This window comes from Camelus dromedarius, chromosome 4 (assembly GCF_036321535.1).
Source record: "Camelus dromedarius isolate mCamDro1 chromosome 4, mCamDro1.pat, whole genome shotgun sequence".
Lineage (NCBI taxonomy): Eukaryota > Metazoa > Chordata > Mammalia > Artiodactyla > Camelidae > Camelus > Camelus dromedarius.
In genome coordinates this window covers 62,342,744-62,353,956 of record NC_087439.1, presented here as the reverse complement: position 1 = coordinate 62,353,956, position 11,213 = coordinate 62,342,744, and the positions used below count along the sequence as shown (strand labels likewise).

At 40.8% G+C, this 11,213-nt stretch overlaps 1 pseudogene; it reads left to right on the top strand.

Annotated features, from left to right (window-relative positions):
- The first annotated feature begins 2,366 nt into the window (after window positions 1-2,366).
- On the top strand, window positions 2,367-10,742 carry LOC105099628 (mediator of RNA polymerase II transcription subunit 16-like; annotated as a pseudogene).
- The last annotated feature ends 471 nt before the right edge of the window (window positions 10,743-11,213 follow it).

The window sequence follows — 11,213 nt, the reverse complement described above, 5'->3', positions numbered from 1 at the left end:
AAGAGTCCAGAATTAGACACAAGTGGGAATTTAGCAGGCACTATGGGTGATAATTCAAATCAATGTATTGAATGAATTTTCCAAAAAATGTTTTGGAACAAATAACTTAGCATTTGCAAAAATATAAAGTTGAAAACCTACCTCCTATTTATGCCAAAATAAATCCTATCTTTATTTCAATATTTAAAATTAGAGATTGAAATTGAAAAAAAATAGATCATAAGATACAAGAAGAAGACTTAGATGGATCATGTTATAACCCCAAGGGAGGGAAATGTATTAGTCTGCTAGGGCTGCTGTAGCGAAATACTACACGCTGAGCAGCTTAAATCACGGAAATTTATTTCTTATGGTTCTGGAGGTTGGAAGAGCAAGATCAAGGTGCAAACAGGGATGGTTTCTTCTGAGGCTTCTCTCCTTGGCTTGCAGATGGCTGCCTTTTCACTGTGTCCTCAAAATTTGTTTGGCGAAGCCCTAACCCCTAGCATGACTATGTTTTGAGACAGAGCCGTTAAAGAGACATTTAAGGTAATAGGTCATAAGGAAGGGGCCCTAATCCAATATGACTGCTGTCCTTATAAGAAGAGGAGGAGGCACCAGGGATGCAAGTATGCAAATAACAGGCCATGAGAGGAGATAACGGTAAATATTTTCTAAGTATTATCTCAAACGCAGAAAACGGTCATTAATTTCACCAGAAATAAAAGGCATTCAAATAAAGTAATAAAAACCTCACTGTTCATTGATTCAGTTTTTTAAAAAAATTGTCCCAGGTAGGTGGGAGAGTCAGCTGATATAAATGCTGTGCAGGGCCATGTGGCAATTTGTGACATATTAAAAGAATGTGTATGTTTCCTAGATTTCATCCTAAAGAAATACTCCAATGGGTGAGCAAAAATGTATATACAAGCATGTAAGATTGTTTTGGGTAATAAAAATAAAAAACAAATCTAATGTTAGTAAATAAGGGATTGAAGGAACCAGTTAGGATGCCAGTTATTCAATGAAATACTCTTTAGTCATTAAGAAATATTCAGTAGATCAATTCTCTGGATATGGACGTAGAATCTTTAAGATCTAATGTTAAGTGAAAAAAGCAGTTTAGAGTAGGTTCCTGTTTTTGTAAAAAGACTATGAAGAGAAGTACACATGTTGAAAAGCGGTCATATGTAGTCTGAATTGCTTACATTAAACATACAATATTTTGCTAATCAGAAAAGAAAGCTACTTTCTTTTTTTAAATGTTGAAATAAAAATCATATTCTATATACAGAAAGCATATTTTTAAAATGACAGAAAATGAAGGTAGACACAAGACTCTTGCTTGAGAAGCCTCAGAAAATAGAGAAAGGGCCTTGTAAGGTCTATGGGTTTAAACATTTAGGGAGCACACACTTAGGGCTGCCCTGTGAAAGGTGTATGCTGTCTACAGAAGGAATGTGGCAACTGAGAGGCGCTCTTGACACTGATGAGAAAGAGCTTGAGAAACACAGTCGAATGATGGAGGAGAGACCTCCTGCCACCTACCAAGAGCTGTCCTTTTAAGTGCATCTCTCAAGATGGAGGTTTATCCCTAATGTGGGGACGTGTACTTCAGATTTTCAAAATCAATAACATCAGCTATTAAGTTTAAAGAAAGTTTTAAGTCATTTCTCTCTTTATTACGACATGAAGTATTGCTTGCTTGCTTGCTCTCTGAAGTATTGCTCACTAAGCAAGTTTTTGAGTTCAGATTTTTTTTCTAAGGGGCAAAATTGTTTTTTAAAAGATCAAACATGTCCATATTATATATGTATACGAAGTTCTTCATTGGCAATCTGTACTATACCTTCTATTATGTGACTTTTGTCAATTTTATTTTCTTAATTTTTTTTTGCTTCCTAATAAGTAAAACGTATATTTAAAAATATGCAAAGTTCACTCTTTATGAACTCAATACTCAGTCTGTTGTGTTGATCCACAACATACTCATGATGCTAAAAATTCCATGCTGGCATTTCACATGGGATTGAAACAGCATACTGAACTACTTTCAGCAAGCCTAGTGCCAAATGATGAAAAAATATATATTTTTATTTATCATGAGTCCACTGAAGTACCAACATGTCTGATTTTTGCATTTAGTATTGAGAAGGAAATCAACAAGGAAGGAAAGAGCATTAGGTTTTGATTATACATCATACTCTCCACCACCTCACCATTTTTGTTTTCTTTTGAAAAAAGGTATGTGCAGATGGGCAGCCCCATCTTCAAGTCTGCATTCATATCTGTTGGATGAAATGTTTTGGCAGTAAGGGTGCAGCAAGAAAGGGCTGGGAAATTTGCAAGAGAGGGAATCAATCAGAGGGAATTGATTATAAGGGGTTATGACCCTGTGGAAGGTGAGTTCCAAACCCTGGAAACCAGAGAGAGAGAGAAAAACAACCAACCAAAAAAAGGTTGAAAGATGAGAATTGGTAAGTGCAAGGGAAGTTTAGTATTTGGAAGCTTCTTCATTACAACTACTGTCTGTCCTTTCCCCAACACATATCCAGCAGAAGTGCTTTGCTTTTTTCTGAGGAATGTATTGTTTTAATTCATGACATTTTGAGACAAGCACTGTACAGAAACATTCCATTATAGATGTATTACTTTTTAGAAAGATAGAAATTGTTCCTTCAAATATATTATACACGGATCTAACATTAGCCAAGAGGTTCAAAAGAGAGATCAAAGCAATGCCTGTTGTTTAAGATATTAAGACATTTTAAAAGAAGCAAAAATGTACAAGCAATTTAAGCAGTTCAAAAGTCAAATTTAATATGGGAAAAATATCTTTTTAGAAGATCATAATCAAAGAAAATTAGAAGTGAACTGTTATGAAAATTTTCTGAATATTTTATAAGTGATTAGTCAAGAAATAAAAAAAGTAAAATGGGCAGAGGATTCAGGTCACTCCTCCTGTTTCTTAAGTTATATATTCATGTTTAAACAAATATTGCCTCCAATAAATTTACTGTAATTATGTTGCATTAAAATAACTTTTAAAGAATTACAAAATAAAATTTATATTAAAACAAACATAAGTACAAATACTACTAAAGAAAAATATTTAAAAGTTTTCAGAAAATGAGATAGCCTTTATAAATCAGTTTGGTAGATTTGTTAACATAAAAACTTGTCTTTAATTTTCAAAAAATGTTTTAGGAGATCACTGTTTCCCAATCCACTTGCTTTTTAATGGGCAGCTAAAAAAACTTTGCACTTCATAGTCCCTTTTTCATATAGTAAGATTGTCAGAAACTTTAGACTTTTATGGTCAGTTTTTCTGACTTTTACTATACTCATTTGATACATGTAACTTGTTATTTAGAATGCAGACTTGCCCTTTAAAAGCATTCCCAAATGAATATATCCACAGTTTTCAGACTGTAAACAAAAATGATTCCTTGTTTTGAGGTAAAACTACTCTGTAAAAAATTTTTGGTTAAATATCTTTTAACAATGGAAAGTTTCTGAACTTGAGAATGTTACAAAATATAAAGGTTAGGTGGAAATAACTGTGATTACACAGCTAAGCACATTTTTAAGTACTAATGAAAAATTTCTGAATGAAATGTTTATAAATTCAAAATAATCCCTGAGAATCAATAGGTTTTAGACAAAATCAGTATGAAAATAGTTGTATTTTCTTCTTTAATCTAGGAAGTAATGACTCTAATCATTTGGGAATATAACATTGTATCTTTGATTCTCATCTTGTATTTGTACACCAATTAACAGTATTCAAAGCCCTCTCATTTACATATTTAATTTTACCATTGTATAACATTGTTCAGTTGAAATATCATCCTCATCTTTCAGATGTGGAAACTGAGAGATACTCATTCTATCAATCATTATATGTTAATTGACATTATATGACAGACACTGCTCTACTCTGGAGACACAAAAGTAAACTGGGCATCATCCTTGGCTCTGAAAATTTAGCAACAATGACAATGGCGTATGAGAGTTATAAAGATAGCAGTGTGTGTGAGATGTGCTGAGAACACATAGGAAAGAAAACAAATTCAAAATTGGATCAAGAAGGGCATCTTAGAGAGTAAGGCTGAGCCGAGTATCATGAACAGACATTAGACAGGCAAAGAGGAAGAGTGAAAATATGAGACATTTTTTGCAGAAGCAGCAACGTGGGTAGAGAAACCAATGACAGAGTATATTGCCTATTCTAGGAACAGCTAAAGAAGTACAGGTGTCCACTTTAGGTTGGGATGGGAGAGGGGAGAAGAAATGGTGAGAGATGGGGTAGGAAAGATATCCAAAGACTAGACTTTGAAGGACCTTGTGCATGATGCTAAATGGACTTCATACTGAAGGGTATGAAGAACCACAGCAATTCATCAGACTCAATTCTCTGAAGAAAAGAGAGGTTTTGGAGAGGAAGCAAGATTGTAGTGAGTCTTTTGGGGTGACTATTGTAATACCAGATACAAACATGAGTAAGGATCCAAAGTAAGGTAGCAGTAGTGAGAATAGAAAGAGATCAGTTGAGGTTATCTAAGACATTAAGCAATTGTTTAAACTGAGAATATACTGCTATAATTCATAGTGTAAACAAGTTAAAATGAAAAAGACATGTGGACCGCTAGTTCAGATGTCCAGGGTCATTTGTTAAATTCAACATGCCAAGGGGATTTAGAAAGAATGGCTGGATAAGAGTAGCCAAGAAAGATTTTAAAAATAAAGAAAGAAAATAGGAGGCTTGTATTATAAGATAATAAAGCATAATAAAGCTGGCACAATAACACATTGTGACTCTGGTACAGAGTCAGATCAATGGGACAGACCTCCAAACAACAATAGATGTATGTCTAAAAACATCATAAGCAAAATTAAAAGGCAAACAACAAACTGGAAAAATATATTCACCATATAAGAAAGACAATAAGTTTTTTCATAACTTTAATGAATAAAGATCTATTGAAATCCGGGACTTCAAAATTGTAGAATAGATAAACAAGATTATACTGTATAGCACAGGGAAATATACACAAAATGTTATGATAACTCACAGAGAAAAAAATATGACAATGAGTGTGTATATGTCCATGAATGACTGAAAAATTGTGCTGAACACTGGAATTTGACACAACATTGTAAAATGATTATAAATCAATTAAAAATGTTTAAAAAAAAGCTTTTGAAATTACAAAAAAAAAGGATATAACACTGACAGAGAATACAAACTTTTCCAAATATAAACAAGTGGGCAATAAGCATGTGTTTATTGAATGAAGTCCAAATTTATATAAAAAAAAGAAGTGTCTGAAATAAAGACAGGTAAGAATGGAAGGATCTAAATGAGCACTTAAGAAGTGTCCTACACTCTAGTCACAAGAACTTTCATTGTATCATTAAAGTGAAAGCAATGTAAATTTCCATCAATTTTGTATTTGATAAATAAATTATGCTATGTCCACTCAACGAAACACTGTGAATCCCTAAGAAAAAACACAGTAACAGAACGCTATATCATGATGTAAAAATGTTCACAATACATTTTAAATCGAAAAATCTGGTTAAATCAGCAAGTATGAACTGATGTTATGATATCAATTCGGCTTTGTCTAAATCAATTATTTTTTCATTCTTGGGAATGACTAAGATCTATGTACTGCCTAAAATTTTTTTTTATTGAAGTATAGTCAGTTTACAATGTGTCAATTTCTGATGTATAGCATACTGTTTCAGTCATCCATATATATATACATATACTCATTTGCACTTTCTTTTTTATTATAGGTTACTACAAGTTATTGAATATAGTTCCCTGTGCTACATAGTAGAAACCTGTTAATCTATTATATATAGTAGTTAGGATAGATTTATGTACTACTTTCATCATTTTTTTCCCCACAGTATATCTTGCTATATTCTCCTGAGTTGTACTCAGGCTGCAGAAGACCTTACTTCCTCTCTAGAAATTATTTCTGTCCATTAAAGAATTCCGGCTATCCCAGAAGTCTCCGGGAAGCGGCTGCTCTGCGCCCGCGACTCGGCGCTCCTGGGAAGATGGCGGCGCCCTAGGCTGAGTTGTTAGGGCGAGCGCAAGCCGCGGCCACCGGCTCGTCTAGGCCCACTTGCTGGCCCAGAGCGGGTGAGCGCCCTCCGTGTGTGACCTTGGCAGGTGGGCACGAAGGACCTGGCTTACGTCTGTGAGTGGGAGAAATGGCCCAAGAGCACCCACTGTCCGTCGGCGACCCTGGCCTGTGCCTGGTCCTGCCGCAACCTCATTGCCTTCACCTCAGATCCCCGCGGAGACGACCAGGTCCTGACCCGCGTGATCCACATCCTGGACACGGAGCACCCCTGGGACGTGCACTCCCTCAGCTCCGAGCACAGCGAGGCCATCACCTGCCTCGAGTGGGACCCAGCAGGCTCGTGGCTCCCGCCGGCCGATGCTGGCGGGCAGATCCAGTGCTGGAGCGTGGCTGACCACCTGGCCAACAGCTGGGGGTGCCACGTGGGCAGCCTGGGGGAAGGGGGCCCCATCGTGGCCTTGTCCTGGCTGCACAACGATGTGAAGCTGGCCCTGCACGTGGAAAAGTCGGGCGCCTCCAGCTTCGGCTAGAAGTTATCCCGCGTCAAGTTCTTGCCTTCACTCACGCTGTTTGTGGTGGGGGCAAGTCCACGGAGGGCTGGATCGCAGTGTGGGTCCGCGGCCTGGTCACCGTGTCCTTGCTCAAGCCCAGTGGCCAGGTGCTGATCTCGACGGAGAGCCCGTGCCGGCCGCGCGGCCCTAGCCGACACTACTTTCACGGGCGGCGGCAACATCGTGGTGGCCATCGCGGACGGCAGCAGCGCGTCCCCCACGCAGTTCTACAAGGTGTGCGTGAGCATGGTCAGCAAGAAGTGCCGCATCGACTCGGAGATCCTGCTCTCCCTCTTCATGCACCGCACCACCGACCTCAACCGCAGGGACCGCCTGCCCTCCATCACCCACCTCAAGTTCCTGGAGTGGGACATGTCAGAACAGGTGCTCTTGTGCGCCTCCAGCCAGACGAGCAGCATGGTAGAGTGCTGGTCCCTGAGCAGGGAGGGGCTCCCTGTGAACGACATCTTCCAGCAGCTCTCGCCCGCGGTTGGCGACAAACAGCCCATGATTCTCAAATGGCAGATCCTGTCGGTCACCAACGACCTGGACCAAGTGTCCGCTGTGGTGCTGCCCAAGCTGTCCATCTTGCTCACCAACACTGACCTGAAGGTGGCCAGCGACACCCAGTTCTACCCTGGCCTCGGGCTGGCCCTGGCTTTCCATGATGGAAGCATACACATGGTGCACCAGCTCTCGCTGCGGACCGTGGCCGTCTTCTACAGCTCTGCAGCCCCACACTCAGTAGACAAGCCGGCCATCAAGTGCCCTTGGACCACGGGCCCACCGTCCATTTCAAGGCCATGCAGCTCACCTGGACCTCCCTGGCCCTCGTGGGTATCGACAGCCATGGCTGGCTAAGCATGTTACGCATCTCACCGTCCATGGGGTCACTTGCTAGACATGGGGTCACCGCTAGACCCAGCGGCACCTGCTCTTCCTGCTGGAGTACTGTATGGTAACTGGCTATGTCTGGTCGGACATCCTGCTGCACGTGCAGCCCCGCATGGTGCAAAGCCTGGTGGAAAAGCTGCATGAGGAGTACATGCGCCAGAAGGCCGAGCTGCAGCAGGTCCTCTCCACCCAGATCCTGGCCATGAAGGCCTCACTGTGCAAGCTGTCGCCCTGCACTGTGACCTGCGTGTGAGATTACCATACCAAGCCCTTCTTCATCCCCATCAGCTCCACGCTCAAGTCACTGCTGCTCCCGCACATCCTCAACATGCCAGAGAAGAGCCCAGGAGACCAGCTGACCAATGATCAACCTCAAGACAGAGGAGTTTGTCCTGGACATGAACACACTCCAGGCACTGCAGCAGCTCCTGCAGTGGATGGGTGACTTTGTACTCTACCTGCTGGCCAATCTGCCCAACCAGGGCTCCCTACTGCAGCCAGGCCACAGCTTCCTGGAGAATGGCACCTCGCTGGGCATGCTGTGTGAGCTGATGGTCTTTATCCACATCTCGGGCCTGTTGAAACCCAGCTGCCTGCCTGTGTACATGGCCACCTCAGACACCCAGCACAGCATGTCCCTGCTCTTCCACCTGCTCACCAAGCTCTGGATCTGCTGCTGTGAGGAGGGCCCCAGGAACCAGCCGGACAAAGCGCTAGTTGATGAGTACGGCCTGCTGCCCAGCCAGCTGGTCATCCCCAGCCTGGACTGGCTGCCTGTCAGTGATGGCCTGGTCAGCTGCCTGCAGCCCAAGCGTCTGCACTTTGGCAAGACACCCGCTTTGCCCGGCAGCACGACCACCTTGCAGCTGGACGGCCTCATCAGGGCGCCAGGCCACCCCAAGATGGACCGCCTGCGGAGGCAGCACCTGGGTGCTTACCCTACGGAGGTGTGCAAGGCCTGCACCAGGTGCGGCTGTGTCACCATGCTTGTCACCCAATAAGATGACCGCTGTCAAACAGTGGGAGCAGCACTGGATCAAGACCTGCCCGTGTCGGGGGCTGTGGAGGCAGGTGCCCCTGAGCACACCCGGCCCTGTAAGTGGAGGCTCCGTATGGCCTTTAATTATTAGTTGGATGATTTCTTTTTTTATTTTTATTTTATTGAAGTGTAGTTGATTTACACTGTTGTGTTTCTGGTGTACAGCAAAGTGAAACAGCTCTACATATATATTCTTTTTCAGATTGTTGTTTATCTGTTTTATATATAGTAGTTTGTATATAGTGTTTGTCTGCTAATCCCAGACTCCTAATTTACCCCTCCCCACCCTTTTCCCCTTTGGTAACCATAAATTTGTTTTCTATTTCTGTGAGTCTGTCTCTGTTTTGTAAATAAGTTTATTTGTACCATATTTTAGATTCTGTATATGTGATATCCTGTGATACTTGTCTTTCTCTGTGTGACTTCACCTAGTATGACAATCACCAGGTCCATGTTGCTGCAAATGGTATTATTTCATTCTTTGTGGCTGTATAGTATTCCATTGTATATATACTCCACATTCTCTTTGTCCAGTCATCTGTGGATAGGCATTTAGGTTGCTTTCATGTCTTGGCTATTGTAAACAGTGCTACTGCAAACATTGGGGTGCATGTATATTTTTGAGTTAAGAGTCTTCTCTGGTTATATGCCCAGGAGTGGTATTGCTGGATCATATGGTACGTCTGTTTTTCATTTTTTAAGGAATCTCCATACTGTTTTCCTTAGTGGCTACACCAAATTACTTTCCCACCAACAGTGTTGGAGGGTTCCCTTTTCCCTACACTCTCTCCAGTATTTATTATTTGTGGACTTTTTGATGATGGCTACTCTGACTGGTGTGAGGTGATACCTCATTGTGGTTTTGATCTGCATGTCTGTGATAATTAGCAACATTGGGCATCTATTCATGTGCCTGTTGGCCATCTGTATGTGTCTTTAGAGAAATGTCTATCAAGGTCTTCTGCCTATCTTTTGATTAGATTTTTTTTTTTGTTACTGAGTTGTATGAGCTGCTTGTATATTTTGAAAATTAATGCCTTGTCATTTGCATTGTTTGCAAGTATTTTCTCCCATTCTGTAAAAAAACCCAAAGAATTCTAATAATAATAATAATGTAATTATTATTGTAATTATTATTATTCACTTCCTCTGCTTCTTTTCATACTTTGTTTTGTTTGCTCTTGTCCTTCATAGGCACTGTACCAAAATGATAGAGGATGAAAAATTAATGTTTATTCTGGGTGAAAGCCTCTTTCTGAAATTTCTTATCAATTACCTTGCCTGTTGTATTAGTCACTTTGAGCTACCATAACAAAATACCATAGAGTATGTGGCTTAAACAATAGGAATCTGTTTCTCACAGTTCTGGAAGCTGGGAAGTCCACGATCAAGGAGCTGTTCAATTAGATTCTTCAGTGAAGGCTCTCTTCCTGGTTTGCAGATGGCCACCTTCTTGCTGTGTCCTCAGATGGTGGAGAGAGAGCTGAGGCAAGCTCTCTGGTGCCTCTTCTTATAAGGGCACTAATCTCACCATGAAGGTCTTACATCCAGACCTCACCTAAACCTAATTACCTCTCAGAGGCCCCATCTCCAAGTACCATCACATTGAGGGTTCAGCTTCAACATATAAATTTTGGAAAGACACAATTCAGTCCATAGCAGCTATTGTCATTGATTTTATGGAATCATAGATTCGTAGTTCAGGATGAAATTTAGAGGAACTCCAATTCAGCCTTTTACTCAAAAGTAGCAATCTTGGCTATAGGATTCCTGAGAAATGATAGTACTACTTTATATTTAACATAGGAAGTTTACTAGACAAGAAGAATCTTTTCAGATGGTATATTTGTCTGTTAGGGAGAGAACAATCCTGAGGACAAAGTGATTTTAAAAATCTTAATACTAACAACAATAGCAAGTGCTTATTTTGCTCTTACAACGTGCCAGTCTTAATTAATCCAAGCACTTTTCAAATGTTAACATATTTAATCCTCGCTCTAGTCATATAATGTAAGTGCTATTAGTGTCCTTACTTTATAGACAAAGAAACTGAGGCACCAAGAGTTGGAACAACTTGCCCGAGGTCATGTGGTTAGTAAGCGGTGGAACTGGGGTTGGAAATCTAGCCATCTGGCTCCAGAGTCTGTACTCCTAAACATGACATCAAGAGAATGATTTCCAGAGCTTCCACTTTTATTTCCTTCATTCTCATTTGCCATTGCTCCTTTATTTTTCATAAGGTTTCTCTGATCTCTAGGCCAAATGAGGTTCCCAAAATAACAATTTTAATTTTCAAATCGAGGGCATGATTTCTAAATGGACCAAGTTATTTTTGTGAACCCTACATAAAATTCAGGAACAGAACCTTGGGAAGGAACTTCCAGATGGCAGTAAATCTTCACAGTTCAGTAATTAAGCCTTTTGAGAGTGTTACTCTGTGATGGAGCCTCTGCCTGATTAACTGTACAATATCAATTATATCAAACGGCACTACTTTAATTCTGTCAAAATTTAGAGGAATCTGACATGCTGACACGAGACTCTGTGAAGTGTGATAATGAGCTGCCAAGTGTCACAAAGTGCCACGGGGGGGAAAACACCCTTGCTTTCAGACTAAAGATGTTTTTTCTTTATTCATAATATAGT